The sequence below is a fragment of the Setaria viridis genome, chromosome 8, assembly GCF_005286985.2.
Source record: "Setaria viridis chromosome 8, Setaria_viridis_v4.0, whole genome shotgun sequence".
Lineage (NCBI taxonomy): Eukaryota > Viridiplantae > Streptophyta > Magnoliopsida > Poales > Poaceae > Setaria > Setaria viridis.
Window position 1 is genome coordinate 12,135,360 of NC_048270.2, and position 21,880 is coordinate 12,157,239.

Consider the following 21,880-nt stretch of genomic DNA (forward strand, 5'->3'; position numbering starts at 1 on the left):
ACATGATGATCAAACCGTGCACCGTCAGCACAGCCACCGCCGGCATCGGTTCACTGGCTATACCCATCCGCAGAGAGAGGTTCGGAGTCGCCCAGCAGGGAAAGATGATAGAAGTCAATTTAAAGCTAGAGTTTTGTGGAAAACTGCGCCGGCCCGGCCCTTGCGAACATTTTTATGATCTCTTTGCTCCTGATAAGTCCAAATGATCCTCCGTTGACCTGATGAATCTCAATCAGCCATCATAAAAGTTTTGCAAGTTGATCAAATTCTGCAGCTTGCCATTTCATCACAGTACTAACTAATTTTCTGCAATAAATATAAATGCCAATACTTTCATTAGCACGAATCTTGTTCATATGAATGAAAGCATTGCACATGTGGGCATATTTTGATCGTTTAGTGCAAAATGGTGCCGAAGAAAAAAAAGTCCTCAAGTTACTGTTTTTTACATTTGTGCTGGTAGACAATCACTGGTTGCTTTCGTTCTTGTATACTTAGTCTGTCGGATTATACCAATCACTGGTTGCTTTCGTTCTTGTATACTTTTGTATACTTAGTCTATCAGATTTAGTGACCAGCAGTCCATCTAGAGGTACCGGATGGTTGATTTGTAGGCAGAGAGGATCACAAGATCATGAACTTGATGGTAACGCAAGGCACAAAATACAGTGATTTATACAGGTTCGGGCCACCAGTGTAGCGTAATACCCTACGTTCTGTTTGGAGAATTGTATTGCGCTCTGCGCTCGGGTGTTGGTTGTTGTGTTGAGAGATTGGATCGGTTCCCCCTAGGGGTACCCCTACCCCTTGTATACTCCGAGGGATAGGGATACATGGCAAGACCACTAGTCGGTTGCTATGGACGAGATCCAGTCGGATTACAACACGTGAGGAGCCCTAACTGGACTCTATCTTCTTCCTTCTTCATCAAGTCAGGCTGACCCATTAGTGGTTGGTTGGACCTTCCACGAAGGTACCCGAGTATCTATCACCATCGGAATCATTAGTGCGAACAAGGGCAAACAGTTTCAGATACCTTTTCTTTTACGTTAGCGAGCTTCGTCTTGTTCTCCTCAGTAGCCCACCACTTCAATAGTTCTTCGCAATATATAATTTCTCTAAGTTGCGTGCTCTCTGGTAAAGATGTAAATTCTCCAAGTTGCTTGTTGGAACTAGCTCTCCTAACTGTTCCTTGTCCTCCACAAACCTCTCAGCATCTTTCGTCCAGTTGAGTTCCAGTTCTTTCAGTGTTTCTTTTTCTGTCAGATTTATAGTCGGCACCTCTTGCATGGACTTCACATTTTCAAGTCTGCTTATCCCCAGGTCCCTACGATTTACCTCCTGAAGCAGAACAAGGTTGCTGCTAGAGGCACGACAATCACCTTGGACTAGAAATTGAAGTAACGTTATTAAATTTTTGTTCAGTGGGATGATTTAACATTCTTATCCTATGGTACCGCAAACGCACGTGTAGTGCGGTGGTAGAGCAGCCGGTTGTGACGCTCACAGCCCAGGTTCGAACCTGGAAGTCTGCATATTGAAAAAAAGGCAAACTACCTTGAGGTATAGTGTTTTTCTTATCCTATAGTACCCATCCAGATATAGAATTTACAGCGTATCCATTTCATACAGACTTGCCGGTAGACTCTGCAGATTCGAGCGTGCCGAGAGATCCAGTGGATGCAACCTTCTGAGGTTAGAGAAAGACTTGTATTATGAGACAAGTCCACAAGTCCAGATGCTCTAGGTTTGGAAGATTACTGATACACTGAAGGACAATGGAAAGTGCCGCTTCACCTTCCATCGAGAATATAAAACTTGATAATAAATTCAAATAGCCGAGTTCAGTAAGATTTGCCATGGCTTTTGACATCAATTCCAGATTTAAATCGGCCAAGCATTTTGACAAATTCAGATAATTGAGTTTGGTAAGGCTACCCAGGTCCTTTAGTAGACCATCAATTCCAACAGAACATGATAAATCAAGATAAACCAGATGTTTTAGATTTCCAAATGTTATTGGGCCTGTGTTTCTCAAATTCCAAAAAGAACGTGATAACTTTAAATACCTGAGATTGTCGAGATTAACCAAAGCTTCTGCTTTGATGCTTCCTTGAATATATGAGCTGTATGATAAGTTCAGATTTCGTAATTTCAAAAGGCTACCCACATGTTCTGGTAGCTTCCCAATATTCGAGCAGCCTGATAAATCCAAATATTCAAGGTTTGTGAGGCTCTTCAAGGATTCTGATACATGTGTAACATGGCAACAATTTGACAAATCTAGATGAACCAACTTTGTCAGCTTGCCAAATGACACAGTCAAGTTTTCTAATCTGAAACAACCTGACAAATCAAGATACGTCAAACATTCCATTTCTCCATGACTGTGGCAGTGCCATGATCTTAGAAGACCCACAAAGGCTGAGTGCTCTATACAGAAAGGGTCCTGGTGTTGGACCCTTGAAGCATTAAGATATCTCAACTGCTTCAAATCACCAAGGGTCTATTTGTTTCATTGGAATCTGCTGGAATTGGAATTAGTTTCCAAGGTCACCATGTTTGGCTCCCTCCGGAATTGGAAACAGTGATTCCTGGTGATTCCACCTTTCCTTCCCTACATTCCAAGCAAAATATCAGGAATACGACTCCTCCCGACTCCTCACCTTGACTCGCCTCCCCCCGACGCCTCCCGACTCCTCGCCCCCTGTGCCGCCACCCCCGACTCCGCGCCGCCACCTCCTGCGCGTCGTCCTCCTCCTCCGGCGCCCCCTCCGCCAGCCCCTCCTCCGCCACCCCCGAATCCGCGCCGCCGCCTCCTCCTTCGGCGCCCCCTCCACCAGCCTCTCCTCCGCTGCCCCCTCCGCCGCGAAGACTGGTCCTTCGCCGCCGCCCCCTCCTCCGCGAAGAAGGCGACGTCTACCTCCTCCGTTGCCCCTCCTCTGTGAAGAAGACGACGTCTACCTCCTCCGCCGCCCCCTCCTCCTCAGGCGTCCCAGTCTACCTCGCCGCCCTGTAGGGTTCGTGCAACGTCTCTTCTCCTCCCTGATTGCACTTTGTTCTTACTATTTGTGTCTTGATTTGGTTGTTGCACTTCGTTCTTAGGGTTTTGATCTGGTAATTATGTATAATACGTAGCTGTAGTTAGTCTTCTGGAAGCCTAATTTGTAGAATATCTCAGCTAATTTGTAGCATTTCACCTGAAATGTTGGGATAATCATGGATTTGCTATTTTTGAAGAAATCATCTTGATTGATCAGCCTATTGTGACCACAATATAATGTCTTGCTTATTTAAGAGTATATTGACACACATTAGATAGCAGACGAACCAGAAATGTCTTGCTTATTTAAGAGTACTGTGTGTAATCATCGCTCATCATTCAAGCTAGCAAACTGAAAACAGCCGGCAATGCTCAGAGCTAGTCGGCTCCTTCACTTTTAGCAAACTGATTGTTCACTTATGTTGTCCAAGGACAGCTAGCTCCAAGATGGTTAATCTGTCGATCGATATGGTGCCAAATGTTGAGATGCAAAATTCTGAAGGTTGTGTGATATGCTTTGTAATCAGGCAGTGACAAGCTGATGACATTGAATAAAAACTATTTCGTACACCTGGTGCCTATCCCCAATGTTTTGTAGGAATATATGACACCTTCCATCGTGGATGCTTAGTTTCATAGTGGCTGCAGGATTATTATGTAAGCTACTAGAAAGTTAGCCAATTTAGTGCAAACCTGGAGCATCTCCTAGAGTGAAATTAGGCTAAGCATTGGGGCACTCCAGAGTTCAGACTATTTGCCTGTATCATTTTTGTTAACTGATTAAACTGTAACACATGAAGTTACTGATTATCCAAAATGTTAACTGATTATTTGCCTGTATCATTTTTGTTAACTGATTATTTTTTGTCTTCTGATTATCCAAAATGTTCTGTAGCTGTACACTCGTTCTGTAGCATTTTGCAGGCTGTCTATGTTTCTGCTTAGTTTCATGAAATAGTGTAGCATTTTGATGATAAATTAAAACATTTCTTTTTGCATATGTGCTTTAGATGCCTGACAAAAATATAGACTTGGTTAATACAAGCATGGAGCAAATGAGAGAGATGCGTAGGAACAAGAGAAAAAGAGTGGTTGCTTTATTTGTTTATGCTATTATGAGCATGATTGTGCACTAGTATCAACGTAAGAGACCTAGACATATCGTTGATCCGGATGAAGTGGTTGAGAGAGATGTAGCTACACGCAAACAAATGCTAAGAAATCTGTACCAAGGATCAAATGTCTATTGCTATGATAGTTTGCGCCTAACTAAGAGATCATTTTATGACCTATGTGCCATCTTACGTGAGAGATGTGGTATGTGTGATAATAAGAATGTGTCAGTAGAAGAAAAGGTAGCAGTAATGCTTGTAGTGGGTCATGGCACTAAGATGAGGATGATTTGTAGCTCATATGGATGGTCACTTGAGATAATCTGCCGTCACTTCAATGAGGTGCTGAGAGGTATTCTATCATTATGCCATGAATTTATCAAGCTTCCTGATCTATCAACTATACAACCTGAGGATTCCAAGTGGAAGTGGTTTGAAGATTGCCTTGGAGCATTAGATGGTACACACATTGACATTTTTGTGCCTTTGGCTGACCAAGGGAGGTATAGGAATAGGAAGCAACAGATTACCACCAATGTTTTGGGGGTTTGTGATCGTCACATGAAATTTGTTTACATCTTAGCGGAATGGGAAGGATCGGCTTCAGATTCACGTGTGCTACGTGATGCAATGTCTCGGGAGGATGCATTTGTTATTCCAAGTGAGAAATACTATCTAGTAGATGCCGGATACACCAATGGACCGGGCTTTCTTGCTCCGTATCGATCCACTCACTACCACTTGAATGAGTGGGCTGCTCAAGGGCATAACCCATCCACTGCCAAAGAACTATTCAATTTGCACCATTCAACTGCTAGAAATGTGATAGAGAGAACATTTAGGCTATTGAAGATGAGGTGGGCTATACTAAGAAGCAACTCATATTTTGACTTACAAAATTAGGTATTCCGTAGTTAGTAACCTAGCTTGAAATTCACCTCTGAATGACCCTAGCTAGCATGTAATTCATTTCTACTAAATTCTTGCAGATTAGGATCATTAATGCTTGCTGCATATTGCACAACTTTGTAATTGATAGACAGAGAGATATGAATGACTTACTTATACACCAAGTTGATCAAGTAATATCTTTTGAACCTCATGAAGTTCAAAGTGAAGTGGGTATGATTACCAATGTTCAATCATCAAATGAATGGAGCAATTTTAGGGATACCAAAGCTAACCAAATGTTTGCTGATTACCAAGCAAGACGTAGTCAATGTATGATAAATTCTATCATCAATGCATGCTCAAACTTATGATATTTGGTTTTGCTCCTCAATATTTTTACTAATAACCTTTTGTGAACTTTTTTCCTGTAGGATATGGAGAAGGGCAAGAAGTCAGGCTCGGGCAGGGGTTACATTTCTTGGAATGATGACATGGACAAGGCTCTTCTTAACACATTTGTGGAGTACTATAACAAGGGTGTCTGGATAACTAGCTGGTTATGTCAACTGAAAGTAGCTTATTGATACTAATAGCACATCTGTAGGATGGATAGACATGTGTTAACCATTTGTTTTTTTAGAAAAACAAAGAAGCTTCTGGGTATAGGCACAAGACTGTCTTGTGCTGGGACTCAATTAGCTTGGTGTTTGGCAAAGACCATGCTACCGGTGAAGCGGCAAGGATTGCAGCTGATTTGTCAGATATGTCAGATATGTTTGATTACTTGTGATGTTTGATTGCAAGTAATCAGGTGATGTTCCAAGTAATCGATCAGAAGTATATCATCTGACATGTTGCAAGTAACTAGAGGTGATGTTTGAATTGTATGCTAGTAGCATGTTGTTCCGTTTGAATTTCTAATCAATCAAATAATATTTGGAATCTAATTCTAGAAATTAGTTTCTTTGTACATCCAAACAAGAAAATTGAAATTAATCTGATTCTATGTAATTTAATTTCTATTGAATCTAATTGCTAGAATGAGATTCCTAGAATGAGATTCAATTTCGACGAAACAAACGGGCCCAATAAAATTTGGCAACTTCTGTATAGAGCACTCACTTAAATCCAAGACACGGAGGTACTTTGCAGAACTAAATACATCCTCATGAAGCCTAATTTTGCCACAAACTGTAACTGGCAGGTACTAATCAAAAGAAGATGATGCACCTTGGAGCACAGTTTTCTCACTTTTTAGAAAACGCAGTGCCCGTACCTTGGTAGGATATTGCGTGAATGACTTAAATGACTTGGTACAGTGTCATTGAGTAATATATTGCCTTGTTTGCTAGCATCTAGAATCTCATCAACCATAACTGATCTTGCTAATAAGTCATGCACCAGATCGTGCATGGTGAACATTGTAACAACCTCGTGATGCACTCCAATGGCTTGCAACGAAGGATTTTGCAGAATCAGCTCTTGCAACATAGAGTACGCAGCTACAACTCCTAGGGGTGAAACAAGAGTCAGAAAAAGAGAAACTTTAGAGTGCTCGAAAAAATGAGAGCCGTCCATCTGGTAAAATTGAACGGTGGAAACAAAGGAAGTATCATGAAGTACCTAAAAAGAAGTACCAGAAATAATGAGATATTACTATGATGCCCTTTTTAATATGTGTAAATCTATTTAATTCTTTTTTTAAGAAGGATAAGAAAGGAAAGTACCTGCAAGTACCACTGGTACTTTAAAAGCATTGTAACAAAGCTCTTGTTACAATGCTTTTAAAGTACCAGTAGCTTTGTTATAATACTTTTAAAGTACCAGTGGTACTTGCAGGCACTTTCCTTTCTTATTCTTCTTTCCAGAAAGAATTAAATAGATTTACACATAATAAAAAGGACATCATAGTAATTTCTCACTATTTTTGGTACTTGGTCCCACCAAATTGGTACTTCTCTTTAGGTACCTTATGGTACTTCCTATGTTTCCACCATTCGATTTTGCCGCATGGACGGCTATCATTTTTTTCAAGCACTCTAAAGTTTCTCTTGTAACAAAGCTCATTAATTGTACATGGATATGAAGAAATCAAAAGGGATAAATTTGTTAAATTACAAATAGAGAGGGAATATTGCATAACCTTTTTTCTGGTTCTCGAGGAGGTACCATACATGGTACCGCACAAAACACATTGCTACATATACCTTCCTAATGTTATAGTACTATACCACTAATAAATAGAAACTATGAAGTGTACATCCTTGTGTTATCTTGAGAATGACCTAAAGAATCTCATAATGCAGAGAACAAATAACTGGATTATGATATGTGTTATGTGGCGAAAGGTTTTGGTTGTATAAAATTCTTACCCACAGTATTATTTAACACGAGTAGTTTTACATTCTGCTAATGCAATTTTCCATACTTATCACTCAAAAAAAACACTGATGGTCAAAGATGTATATTTGCTTGAAACAAATTGTTGGATAAAATTTGGAAGCTACAACTTAGGTAGAAATGTTATGCACGTGAGTTTTCCAAAAAAGAAGTTCAAGGATAATAATAAAAATTGTTGATGTGTAGAGGCCGGTATGCAATTTACTCACCAAATGATGTGACTTTGTATACTGAAGGAAGGACATCGCCATAAGATGACTTACATAATTCTCACCATGCTGCCATGTGGAGAATGTACTTGGGGTTGGGGGCTCAACAAAACCAAGAGAAATCCATTGGTAAATAAGATCATCTTTGACTCTCTTGTAACCTTTGGGAAATGTTGCGCAATAGGCAAAGCATAATTTCAAATAAGGATGCATGTTGTTGTAGCTTAACATCAAGGATGCAATCACATTTGAGCTGGATTTGTCCCAGAAATAGTTATTTTTCACTGATTCCCATTCATCAAACGTCCTGGATTCCAACATGTAGCCTAACGTTTGAGCTGCTAAAGCCAAATCCTCCACATTTTAATGCAATCTCCATTCCTACCGTCTCCAACTGATCTTTGTAAGGTCTAGCTTCAAAGTTAACCTTTTGTTTTACTATAGTCCAGCACATGTCATTAGTGAACAATGGAATCTTGTACGGTTCAACGGTACAAATTTTATCTGCGATATGTTTGTCACGGGTGGTTACAAAGACAATCACCTTACTACCATTGCCAACATTTAGCATGGCCTTCAAGCTGTATAACTTTGATGGCTTACTCTCCAACAGGTCATCCAAAACGATATAAATCTTCTTGTTAGCAAGTGCGTCTCCTCTAGGCGATCTTTTACTGTCTGTACTGAAAGTATCTCGCTCTTTATTTTTGATACTTCTGATATTATGAAGTTGCCAATTTGTTTCAAGTCAGACATCGTCTGGGGCACATAAATCCACACTTGAGAAAAGTCTTGGAACATGGCTTCACTGGAAATCAGTTTTGCCAAGGTTGTCTTGCCTATGCCTCCGATGCCATATATAGGAAGTATTAATTGTGAGTGGTATATCCTTCTGGTTGATGGCGTGGAGCAGACAAGACAATAACTTACTTGTCGTCATCCCCCATCCCTACGATGTAAGGTTCCACGCCTCCACCAATTGTTCTCGTTTATCAGGAAGTTGCTGGCGATTGGGGCTAGATTCTTGCTTGAATCCGTAATCATGACGTTGATCCGCAATGTTCTTCTTAGCCATGCTAAACTTGGTAAGTTTGCGGAAATGGAAGATCTTAGATAACAGCTGCAAGAATTTCACGGAGGCGTTGGCATATTCCATTATTCTAGGTAAGATTGGTAAAGCTAGGCACTTTGGGGAGTAGATATACTGGACAGTGAAGAGGAAAATTATGGTGGTGGATACAGGCGATACGCACCTTGGGTGTACGAGCTAGGGTTAGAAGTAGTTCTGGCTTCGTAGATATCAATCATGTTGGTGATGCCCTCCGCGGCGTCCCTAAGCCTCTTGAGCCACAGCTGCACAGTCGCTTCCTCATTGAAGCACCGCCTCTCGGCATCGTGCAGCACAACCTCGATGGACTCCAGCGTATCCTTCATCTTCTGCAGATCCTTGTTGAAGTTCCACCGCAGCTTGATCTCCCCTCCGATGGCCGCACTCAGCCTCCCGGTTGCCTCCTTGATGACAACGGAGGCGAGCATCAGCCCGCCGGCGACAGCCATGGCTGGCCGACCTCGACTACCACTCCTCACTGGTCGGTCGGGCCATTGAAGGATGTGAGAATGGTTGGGACTTGGGAGGGGGAATGTGTGTGCCCAAAACGACACCTACTACCTTGGTTACAGCCTTTTGGTGCTGCAGCACTCTTTGGGGACGCAAATACGAAAAGGCTCAGATCTCGAGGACGCGCAACTTTGTGAAAGTAGCCACCGTGAAGTGCTCGGTGATCTTCCGGGAAGGAGTCACCGCACTTTTTTTTTTGAATGTTAAGAGTCACCGCACTTTGCCATACATCCATACTGGCCTCAGCTCACTACTGAGAATGAACCTTTTGTCCACTGCATTAGTACAGATTGGAATTGGACCCGATACTAATGTGAGCATTAGCATTAGTACCGAGCCTAACGGCTAGTTCCCCAGACCCGCCCCGTGACCCCCTTTAGTACCGGGTGGAAGCTCCACCCGGTACTAAAGAGGCTACGGGTAGCTTTAATTCACGTCTCTCCTCTCCTCCTTATCTCTTCTCTCTTCTCTCTCACGGGTACCTTATCTCTTTCTCTCACGCAGGAGGCGGCGGGGGCCGCGGGAGCGGCGGCGGGAAGGCAGGGGGCGGCGGGGGGTGGCGGCGGGAGGGCGGGCGGGGGCAGCGGGGGCTGCAGGAGGCCGGGGGCAACGGGGGCTAGCGGGGGTGGGGGCCACGGGAGGGCGGGGGCAGCGAGTGGGATTTCATTTTTTTATTTTTAATAGCGCTTTAGTACCAGTTATTTCAACCGGTACTAAAGATCCCTCTTTAGTATCGAACTAGCCTTGCTGTTGTGCAACCGGTGGTCTACTCCCCCAAGCTGAACGGTGGCATCAGGCAGGGTTGGTGGATGAGCGCGTTGTTGAGGAATGGATGGTCGTAGGCAGTGATGAGCTCGAGGCCGAGTGCCATGGGAGACGGTGCAGTACACTGGTGGAGTTCCACGCTGGGTGGAGAGGCCGTTCCACCTAGTTCCCACCTTGGAAGCTTCTTCCGAGCCCGCCAGCACAGTGGCTTCTGTGATGGTGGGTGCTCCCCCACCGACCCAAGAAAGCTTTGTGCTGGTGGGTGCCAATCACACCTGCCAGCACGCTAAATTGTCTGTGCCAGCATAAATTAAATTTGGCGTAGTGGAATTGGCCGCAGCGTCCGATGCGGCTACGCCTGCATTGGTGAGGCGGCGGTGGCCAGGCCTCGGCAAGCGCCTGTCCAATCACCAGTGTAGGTTCCAGCGCCGCAACAAGGACGAGCGATGTGGCGGCCGGGGCTGCGGAGCCGACGGCGGCGAGGAAGGCCAGCATGGGCAGGTGGGGCCGTCGGTCGGCAGCGAGAGAGAGGAGAGGAAATGAGACAAACGGAGGTAGGAGAAGGGGTAAAAATGAAAAGAAAATGCTTTGGTCACTGACAGCCCTCCTACTATTTGTTATGACATTTTGGTCGGGGAACCGCCCGTTTCCAACCAAATGCGAGATTTGAACATGGGGATGCTGGATGCGAGAAGCTGGGTTAGGGTCGCTTCTGGCTTCCCTGCGATGCATGTTTGGGAGTCCCCGTTCCAAACATGGTCAATGCCCTATTTGTTTGAGTTTCTTGATAGCTTCGTAGCGTGAAAAGTCAGAAGTTTAAACAAACAACAAACTTCCCGTGCAGCTTCCGAAAAGTCAGAAGCTCGGAAAAGCTGAGTTTGTATGGAAAGCTGAAAAGCTCAATTTTTTGAGCTTTTTGTAGCTTTTTGAGCCTAGAAAACTAAACACATCTTCCAAAAGTTAGTGTTGGCTTTTCATTAAAAAACAGCAATAGCTTTCAAACAAGTTCAAAAGCAAAAGCTGCAGCTCAAACACCCGTTCTTCCTCGCATCAAATAAATTTCAGAGGTAAGAATTTATATGTACATTCCTCAAAAAAATTATAAATACTAGCTAGAAAACCCATACTAACCTTCTCCCATAAGCTGGTCCTACGTACGTGCCTATGATGCATTTAGAGCAACTTCAAAAGTACTTCAAAAAATTCTTCCTAAAAAACTATGTATTGGGGGTTCTTTCAAAAAATTTTACCCCTAAAAACATATCAACCCATAGTATATCGCTAATAACTAGATCCCAATATTTCAAAACAGGTCACGACTACTAGGGTGTGGTGGGATCCACCGCCGGGGCCGCCGCAAGCACTTCGTCCGCGGCCACGCCACCGTCGTCAACGCGACCTTGTTCGACAGCTGCTGCTTCTCCTCCACATCGACTCCATTGCCGCAACAGCAGTGGTGTGCGCGGCGGGCTCAGCTCCACCACACGCCGCCGCCGCCTCACACCCTTCGTCTGCGGTCGAGCCTCCGCCGCCACCATAGCCTGCGCTGCTGCGAACACGCCTTTGTTTGACGGCCACTCCAGCTCTTCTTTCCCCTTCTTGCCAGCACGGGCAGGGGGGGGGGGGGGGGGGGGGGGGGGGGGAGCTTTGCCGACCGCTCCCGGCGGCGGTGCATCTCAACGCGGTTGTGCCAATCGAAGTGCAGCTCCGGGGAGAAGGCGGGGCTGCATGCCGGCAGGAGCACCGGAACCATGCAGCCACTTCTGTACTGCACGACACACGCGTTGCAGAGCGTGCTGCGCCCTTTGGGCCCCCCGAGCCGCTGAAGCGTCTTCTCCATCCCGAATTGCTGGCCTGGCGCTGCAGCTGGAGCCAGCGGTGCGGCGGGATTCAAGCCGCTATCCATCGGGACCGCTGCACGTCCTTGGTACGCGGCTGCACAACTGCCCACGCCATCGTCACCACCGCCGGGGACGTGTCCTTGGTCGACGGCCACTCCAACTCCTTCTCCCTGGCTCGGCCGCCGTGCCACCACCGCCGGAGCCCGAGGAGGAGGCGGCGGGCTCCACGCGATCGCCGGCCAATCCAGTGCCTTCCGGGGCCGCCGCGTGCCCTCCGTATGTGGCCACGCCGCCGCCGCCATCATTTGCGCCGTCAAGAATTCGTCTTTATTCGACGACACTCCAGCTTTTCATTCCCCTTCTCCTCGCCTTTGCCGGTGGCGGTGAGAGAGGCTCCGGCCGCCACCTCCCTGCGGCGCCGCATCTCGATGACGTGGCTGTGTCGGTTGGAGTGTGCCAAAGGCAAGAAGGAGAGTACCAAGAAGAAGAGAGGGACGAATCAGGTGGGCATGCTAGGTGATTGGGGATGGACCGGATCCTGTATATATGCGGGGGGCAGATGTGTTTTTAGCGTCCGTGCATTTTTTCGGGAAAGATCGGAAGCTATTGGAGGTAAATTTTATTTATTTATTCCTAAATATGGTTTTAGGATAATTTTAAAAGAGTTTTCGGAGTCGCTTACGCAAAGCCAAAACCTGTCGTTACCAGCAGAGGCGTGAACGGCGCCGGACCGGCCGCCGCGGCGCGGAGGCGTGAAGCGCGCCACGCTTTCAACCGCTCCTCCACTCCACTTGCTCCAAGTCAAAGAACGCCACGAAATTAACCAGAGGCCCTGGCGTAACTTGGCGAACCCCTATAACAACCTGCTACAAAAAATAAACAAATAAATGCATCAGTTTGCATGCCGCAACCACGAGCCCAGCCACCAAACTCCCGTGCCACCCACGACGGCGCCGTCAACTACATATACCATACCCTTCCTACACCTTGCATCGCAGCACGAGCAGCCGCTTATTGTTATCGATGGCATTGCTCGCGGCTTCTCCTGCCATGGAGGCGGTCCCGAGGAACGAGGCGTCGTCCGCCCCGCTGCTCGTCACCGCACACCGCACCGGCGATCGCAAGGCCGCCGTGACGGTGAGCAACAGCTCTGTCACCGTCGCGCCGAGGGCGGCGGCTGGCGCCGGCGCTGATCATCACCGACGTGCACGCGGCGGCCGCGTGCCGGCCCTGACGAGCCCGCTGCCGCGCGGGTCCTGCTCCTGCAAGGTGGAGGCGAGCGCGCACGGTCCCGGGGAGGGTGGGGACGACAGCGGCGGAGGAGCAGCCGTCCTGATGTTGGCTCGCCGGAACGGGGCGGCGTCGCGTCGTCTGATGCCATGCCTCGTGTCATGCGTCGTGTAAGCGTACGGCGTTTATATATGCGTTCCGACTTGTGCACGTACAAGCGTATTTGGGATCTTGATTGGGGAAGAGATACCTCAACGATAACGTGCACCTTCTTCGTGAATTAATGGAACTAGTCCATCAACCCGTGCTCCCTCTCATTTACTATAATACTATTATCTTGAGCTACCTCTTATTTGTTAAATATTGGAACACAATACTTGTATAAATATATATTTATTATCTTTGTCTAGTTAGTAATTACTCTATAATATTTTTATCCATGTTTATAATCTTTAACTTTTTACTTTGCATCGCAGATATACGCTTGAATCTATTTAATGTACCCTAAGTTTGAGCTATAATTTTAACGTAGAAATCTATATTCTTATTACTTCCACTATATCTTTATAGATGGTGATACACATCATGCGTATATACCTTAATTATTATGTGATATACTAAAAGAAATATACGATTTAGAACCGTACATTGATTTATATTTTTAATGAAGGTGATTTGGATTTAAATGTAGGGTTACCTCACGTTATTGTTTATAAATGACATGCGGGTAATTAATATAGATGCAAATTTAAGTACTTTAAGTTATTTTTTAAGTATTAGCGGTGGGCAATATAGTTGCAAATATAGGGATTATTTTAAATAATGTTAATAATGGTATAAGTGGGTAATTTTGATGAAGATTAGGGGGTTACCTCATGTTAGTTTTTATAATGACATACGTGGGTAATATAGATGCAAATTTAAGGGGTTACTTTAAGTTATTTTTTTAAGTATTAGAGGTTGGTAATTTAGTTGCAAATATATGGGCTATTTTAAATATTGTTAATAATAGCATAAGTGGGTAATTTTTATGAAGATTACGGGGTTACTTTAGTTTATTTTATATAATGGTAGAGGTGGGTAATTTAGACAGATCTAGAAGGTTATTTTAGGCTATTTTTACAATGATATAGGTGGGTAATTTTTTAGAAAACATAATATATCTAATGGTAATGATGATTTGAGTCTACTGATCGATGACCATATATTTTTCTTTTTTTGAGAATTTTTAGGATTTCTCTCTTTTTCTAGAGTGTCCATCTAGAATCCTAAGTGACTTCACCTAAAAGCTTCAAAAGAAGCCTCCAATTAGTAATAGTAACATGTAATACCCTAAAAACACCATCACCCAAAAGCTAGCAAAAGGGCCTCGGCACATTTTCCAATAAAAAAATATAATTTTGCCTACATGAAGCTCAGTGTTTCAAAATTATGTTCTTAGCTTTTGACTTTTGACCACAAGCTTAAAGGAGGAACCTTTTAGGTAGCGTTTTCGATGAAGAGCGAGATAGGATATGCAGTGGTTCCATCCCTAATTTCTGGTATGGTTCCGTACTCTATGATTGGTGGGACGGAGTAGTTTTGTTCTTTGTTTGATTGAAATTTGGAGGGATTGGGATGGAATGGGTATTGATCGGTTAACCATTGTTAGTGAGGTAAGAATCTAACTCCTCACCCCTTCCATTTTCTCACCTCTACTGCACTACCCCTATCGACCCGCAGCCTGCTCTCGAGGCTCGCCTATCCGCGATGCCGCTATCCAATCGCCCCGCCGCCCATGTTGCTCCACGCGACACTGCTTGGCTGCCCGCCACTGAGGTGCCTACAACCGCCGCCACTGCCGTCGTTGCCGAGCTCCATCCTCTCATTCCGCTTAAGCTCCTCCCTCCTCCACCACTCAAGCTCCGTCATCCCACGGAGCACAAGCTTTGTCCGGCCACCTTTGTCCGGCCACCTTTGTCCGGCCACCAAGGGATCGATCCGTCCCACCCATGCTTCATCCCACCGTCAAGCGCTCAATTAGTGCAGCCCAAGCTCTGTGCCGCTACTACTGAGCGCTTGATTCACGCTACCCAAGGCTCGATTCACCCCTTTCCAGCGCCCCGACTACATCATCTTGCGTCATTGAAGTGGGACGATTTGGTCTGCTCATTTTGTGAGATCGAGCCGTCCTGAATCTAGAAAAAATAATTGCTTGTTAGAATAGTTTTATCATTAGGATTGGTACGCTTGTTCGAATAGTTCCATCATTAGGCTTCCGTACCAAATACGTGATAGGACGGCTCCATCTAGATCAGCTCCAAAATCAAATGCCTCCTAAGCAAGGGTGTTCAAAAAATTAGCTCAATAATTAGTTTTGGGTTTAAAGATGAAAAAACAGTGCTCCAACCGATGTAACTAAAACTGAAGCTAAACCGATGAAAATATTGGCCTCTTATCCGCGCTACCAATCCACCAAGCGCCGCCGATTCTTCCGCTTCGCGCGCTTGATTTCTCCTGCCTCGTTTCTTGCTAGCAATAGTTTTCTTGTGCGGGATGCGCCCTCATGGAGTCGAGAAACCGCGGCCAGGGCGATTCTTCGCCTCTCCTCCCGCGGTGCGGCTCCCCTCCAATCCGACGACGGCACCAGCTCGTTCGCTTGGCTGCTGCGTTCGGCTGGCTGGCTACTGCGGCAGACAGCTGCTGCGTACTGCAGCTGCTGCGGCAGAGAGCCGAGCAGCAGCAGCCAGCTGCAAAGCAGGCAACCGAACGAGGCGGTACACGCAGCAGGTCTGCTGGTGACTGCGCACTCGCGCCCCGGGCCAAGCCACGTGCAGTGTCGGAATAATTGGGCAGGTCCAATTATTTAATTAATCAAATAAATCCTAAGGCCTATTAGTGGTGGAAGTTTAAAAAAAGAATAAAACCATCTTGGAAGTTGGAGGATCTCTAACCAACTTATATGGTGAAGCTGTGCTGCACCTGTTCAGAAATTGATAGAGGGATAGCAGGATGCCACACGCGTGCGCTTGCTCGCCTCGGCGACGTGATGTGTGGGTTGACTAGTAACTGATGATTCAAATGACCAGTAATTGACGACTGCTAATAGCTGGCAGTTACCAGAAACTGACATTTTAATTGCTGCATTAACCTGGGCATCCAAAGGTCTCCTGCTGCCTATAAGAGAGGGGCTGCCTCTCATTCTTTCGTGCGCGAAAACATTTACCACCAGACCTTTTGTCCACTGCTGTGCTGCACTTTTGTCATCTCCGTTCTGACCATTTGTGTGCACAGACTATTGGGATACGAGGTAGGCTACGTTAGCGCAAAATAAAATTTTTTCTACCGCGTAAACCAGGAATAACTGCTGTTAAAGATCACGGGATTACCACTCGACGCAAAGGTGTGGAAGTTGTAGATACGCGTCGGGGCAGCGAAGTCGATCACACGTCGACGCAGTGTAGTCGAACACGTCAACGTCGAGTAGCTCCTCAGCAACTCGTCCACGTATAGCGACTCCCTCCTCGTGCCGCAGCTTGTCAGGCTCGTCCTCGGCTCATCAGGTTCCTCGTACGAGCTCTCGTGTGGCGGCTCGTCCAAGTGCTGCAGATGCAACACCTCCAAGGTATCCACACGTGCGGGAAGTAAGCGTCGCAAGTCGAACTGCTAGGTCCGCAAGTTGCAACAAGGCGAGGACGTGGGAGGCACGGCTACTGCTGGTGCGAAAGGGATTCAACCCTAGGGTGCCCCCACCCCTCAATATATATAGGGGTTCCTAATGGGCCTCTGGGTCCGAGACCCATTAGTATTCCTAAACTTGGTCCAATTCAGATCACATCCGAATTGGGCTTCCAGCCCTTTAAGTGTGTGACCCTATAGGTTCATATACGTATAGACATGGCCCGAGTAGTCCTACTCGACCAATAGTTAGTAGCGGCCTCTAGCAAGACATACTAACTCCTATACACACACGAAGATCATATCAGACGAACCATCACAACATCACGTACATGCTATTCCCTTTGCCTCACGATATTCAGTATAGCTCCAAGCCGACGACTCTTTCTCGATGCTGTAATTTGGAATCCCTTTCTAGGTTAACTCTTAACCTCACGTAGCATGGCCATGCATTTCCGGATCCGATCACTCGAGGGGCCCAAAGATATCTCTCTCAAATAGAGAGGGGCAAATTCCATCTTGACTGACCATGCCTCACAGCATGCTTCCTAACAAACCTGAAAGTTACCTTTATAGCTACCCAATTATGGTGTACGTTTGATAGCCCCTAAGTAAGTCGATCCACATCTTGAGTACATGCGACAGTCTCAGGTCTAAGGACAAAGTGTACACGTTGTGTAAAGAGAGAACTATGTAACTCGTGTTGGGTCAGTCCTAGCACATGTCTCTACATGTGCCCACATTATTAGTTTTACATCTCCATGTCCATGACTTGTGAAACATAGTCATCAACTAATACATGTCCTAGTCTAATATTCATGTGTGTCATCACATGAACTCCGACTAGAGATAACTTTTAGAATAACCATACAAGTAAAGATTTTCACACAATTCACATAATTGCAAATCAATTCATGTAGCCTTTAATGGATATTCAAGGAACACAATATAAAACATGGATACAATGGAATATCATCATCTCTATGATTGCCTCTAGGGCATACCTCCAACACGGACTTCGCCAGAAGAGCAGGCCTTCGAAGCTGCGCTCTTCATCAGAGACTCTGCACCCGAGGAGTAGAAGGGCGATCAAGTTTTTGGGGAGCGTGTCTGCGTGACTGCTCACTGTTCGTCTATGGCTACTTCCCGATGATGCATCTGCACTGCCTTAGCTCTACACTGCGTCAACTCTCGAACGGCTACATCGAACAGGCTCGACTACCAATGTTGGGTAACAGAGCATTCGGTTCCTATGAAACTGGCCCCGCCTCTAGGTATTTCCTTTTGAACTTTCTCGTTCAATTCTTATGCTTCATAGTACCTACTGTATGTTTTATGTTCATAGCAAATACAATGGATCATGTTCCTGGTTACACTATCTTAACTGTCATGTTTTATTCTATATTTCAGATTAAAATGAACCGTAAAATGCCTCTGATTCCAACAATCCAAAAACTTGATAGGGCTTTTTCGGTAGTTGGCTTTGCTGCGCAATTGAAACCGAATGTATTTGATGGAACGAATTACAAGACAGACTCGAGTTGTGGCTCACGGCTATGAACGTGTGGTTCATTACCTAGGAGCATCCTGTGGGACCGCACACCTCCATGGAGGATAGTGTGTACATGTTTGCTGACAATTTGTTCAAAGGGGCTATGATCAGTGTTCTGGCTGAGAACTTGATCCATTCATACATGCAGCTTCGCTTTGGCAAAGTAGTGTGGGATGCACTCCAGGCAAACTTTGAAGTATCCGATGCAGGGAGCGAGTTGTACATCATGGAGCAGTTCTATGACCACAAGATGGTCGATGACCGTTCTGTAGTTGAACAGGCTCATGAGTTACATGCTTTTGCAAAGGATCTTGTCAATGTCAAGTGTGAGCTGCCGGATAAATTTGTGGCCAGTGGCATCATTGCCAAATTGCCTCCTTCATGGAGGAACTTTGCTACTACTCTGAAACACAAGAGATAGGAGTTCAATGTAGCCGGTCTTATCGGCACTCTTGATGTTGAAGAAAAGGTGAGAGAAAAGGATTTACGTGCGCGTGGCAATGAGGGAGGTTCTAGCGCCCATATGGTGCAGAAAAGGAACTTCCAATCCCACAAGAATAAGGGCAAAGAGAAAGTTAAGCACAAGTCTACTCAGACTACCAATTTTAAGAAAAAGAAGAAAAACAAGGGAAAGTGCTTTGTGTGTGGGGGTTCTGACCATTAGGCCAAGGACTGCAAGGATCGCAAGGACAGGCAGCAGCACGGGCAGAAGAAGTCTGCTAATGTTGTTATTAGCGATGCTGAGAAGGGAACATCAGGGTATGGTAATCATGATTTTGTTCTTTCAGTTTGTCATTTACCAAATTAGTGGATTGACACCAGAGCTAATATACATGTGTGTGCTGATATTTCTTTGTTTTCTTCTTATCAGGTCACAGGGACTGGATCCGTGTTGATGGGGAACAACTCAGGTGCTGCTGTTCATGGTGTTGGTACAGTCGATCTAAAGTTTACTTCGGGAAAGACGGTGCGACTGAAGAACGTGCAGCATGTCCCCTCAATAAATAAAAATCTTGTTAGCGGATCTCTTCTTTGTAAGGATGGTTTTAAGTTGGTGTTTGAATTGAACAAGTGTGTTATTTCTAAGTTTGGCTCCTTTGTTGGTAAAGGATATGACTGTGATGGTTTGTTCCGTTTATCATTATCGGACTCTTGTAATAAAGTTGTGAATCATGTGTGTGATGACGATGAGTCAAATGTTTGGCATTCACGACTTTGTCATGTTGATTTCGGTTGTATGTTGCGGCTAGCTAGTATGAGTTTAATTCCAAAATTCACTTTCGTCAAAAATTCTAAGTGTCGAGTGTGTGTGTGCAATCTAAGCAACCCCGCAAGCCTCACAAGACTGCTGAGGCAAGGAATTTGGCACCTTTAGAATTAATTCATTCGGACTTGAGCGAAATGAACGGTGTGTTGACTAAAGGTGGAAAGAGATATTTCATGACTTTGATAGATGATTCTATTAGATACTGCTATGTATATTTGCTTTAATCAAAAGATGAGGCATTTAATTTTTTCAAGATCTATAAGGCCGAAGTTGAAAATCAACTTGAGAGGAAGATAAAACGCGTTCGATCAGATCAAGGTGGAGAGTATTTTTCAAATGAGTTCAATTTGTTTTGTGAGAAACATGACATTATTCGTGAAAGAACACCACCTTATTCTCCTGAGTCAAATTGAGTGGCTGAAAGGAAGAACCGTACTCTAACTGAGATGGTTAACACCATGTTAGACACAGCTGGACTTTCTTGGGAATGGTGGGGTGAAGCCATGTTGGCTGCTTGTCATACTCTTAATAGAGTTCCTATGAAAAACAAAGAGAAAACTCCATTCGAGGAATGGGAAAACAAAATATTAACACTCTCATACTTGTGTACTTGGGGTTGCTTGGTAAAGGTTAATGTACCATTTGCTAAGAAGCGCAAGCTCGAACCAAAAACGGTTGATTGTGTCTTTCTAGGCTATGCTTTTCATAGTATCAGATATAGATTCTTGATAATTAAATCTGGAGTACTGGATATGCATGTTGGTACAATCATGGAGTCCAAAGATGCCACATTCTTTGAGAACATTTTTCCTATGAAATAAACATCTAGCAACTCTAGTTATGAATCTGTTAATTCCCCTGAACGTAATGATACAGTAGTACACTTTGAACAACCACTTGAGGAGAATCATGAGAAGGATTATAATGAAGGGACTCGAAAGAGTAAAAGACAAAGGACTACAAAGTCTTTTGGTGATGACTTCATTGTGTACCTTGTAGATGACACTTGAAAAACCATTGCTGAGGCTTATGGATCTCCTGATGCTGACTCTTGGAAGGAAGCAATCAAAAGTGAGATGGATTCGATAATGTCAAATGGAACTTGGGAGGTTGTTGATCGTCCATATGGGTGCAAACCTGTAGGATGCAAGTGGGTGTATAAGAAAAAGCTTAGGCCTGATGGTGCTATTGAAAAGTACAAGGCGAGACTTGTGGCTAAGGGTTACACCCAGAAAGAAGGCGAAGATTACTTTGATACTTACTCACCAGTTACCAGATTGACCACGATTCGAGTACTACTATCCTTGGCTACCTCACAAGGTCTTCTCATCCATCAGATGGATGTTAAGATAGCTTTCCTTAATGGAGAGTTGGATGAGGAAGTCTATATGGATCAACCTGATGGTTATGTAGTAGAGGGTCATGAAGGAAAAGTGTGCAAGTTATTAAAAATCTTTGTATGGCCTGAAACAAGCTCCTAAGCAATGGCATGAGAAGTTTGACAAGACCCTCACGTTAGCTGGCTTTGTTGTGAACCAAGCCGACAAGTGTGTACTACCATTTTGGTGGGGAAGAAGGTGTGATCTTGTGTTTGTATGTTGATGACATATTGATTTTTGGTACTAATCTAAATGTGATTGAGGAAGTTAAAAGATTTTTGTCTCAAAGTTTTGAGATGAAAGATATCGGAGTGGTTGATGTAATTTTGAACAAAAAACTACTGAGAGAAGGCAATGGTGGGGTTACACTTGTGTAATCCCATCATGTGGAGAAGATCTTGAGTCGCTTTGGTTATACTGACTGCAAGTCTGCTCCCACGCCTTACGATTCCAGTGTGATATTGCGGAAAAATCGTAGAATCGCAAGGGATCAATTGAGATATTCTCAAATTATTGGTTCGCTGATGTATCTAGCTAGCGCTACAAGGCCTGACATCTCATTTGTTGTGAGCAAACTCAACAGATTTGTCTCAAATCCTGGAGATGATCACTAGCATGCTCTTGAGAGAGTAATGCGCTATTTAATAGGCACAACAAATTATGGAATTGACTATGATGGGTACCCTAGGGTACTGGAAGGGTATAGTGACTCAAACTGGATATTAGATGCTGATGAGATAACAGCCACAAGTAGATATGTGTCCACACTTGGAGGTGGTGCTGTTTCTTAGAAGTCTTGCAAGCAGACCATCTTAACGAGGTCAACAATGGAAGTAGAACTCACAATGCTGGATACCGCCACAGTTGTGGCTGAATGGCTTTGAGATCTCTTGTCGGATTTGTCGGTGGTTGAGAA

The 21,880-nt window shown here is 44.8% G+C and overlaps 1 non-coding gene and 1 pseudogene across 1 annotated transcript; one reads left to right on the plus strand and one right to left on the minus strand.

Moving 5' to 3' along the window:
• Nucleotides 1-1,089: 1,089 nt before the first annotated feature.
• LOC117833902 (putative disease resistance protein RGA1) lies at nucleotides 1,090-9,277 on the minus strand. The gene is made up of 7 exons (XR_011896291.1): nucleotides 8,920-9,277; nucleotides 7,652-8,815; nucleotides 6,285-6,497; nucleotides 6,130-6,221; nucleotides 2,070-2,496; nucleotides 1,458-1,530; nucleotides 1,090-1,341 (listed from the first exon to the last, which is right to left on the minus strand). It is a non-coding gene; the product is annotated as a putative disease resistance protein RGA1 (transcript).
• Nucleotides 9,278-18,055: 8,778 nt separating this feature from the next.
• On the plus strand, nucleotides 18,056-19,304 carry LOC140223686 (uncharacterized; annotated as a pseudogene).
• Nucleotides 19,305-21,880: the final 2,576 nt, after the last annotated feature.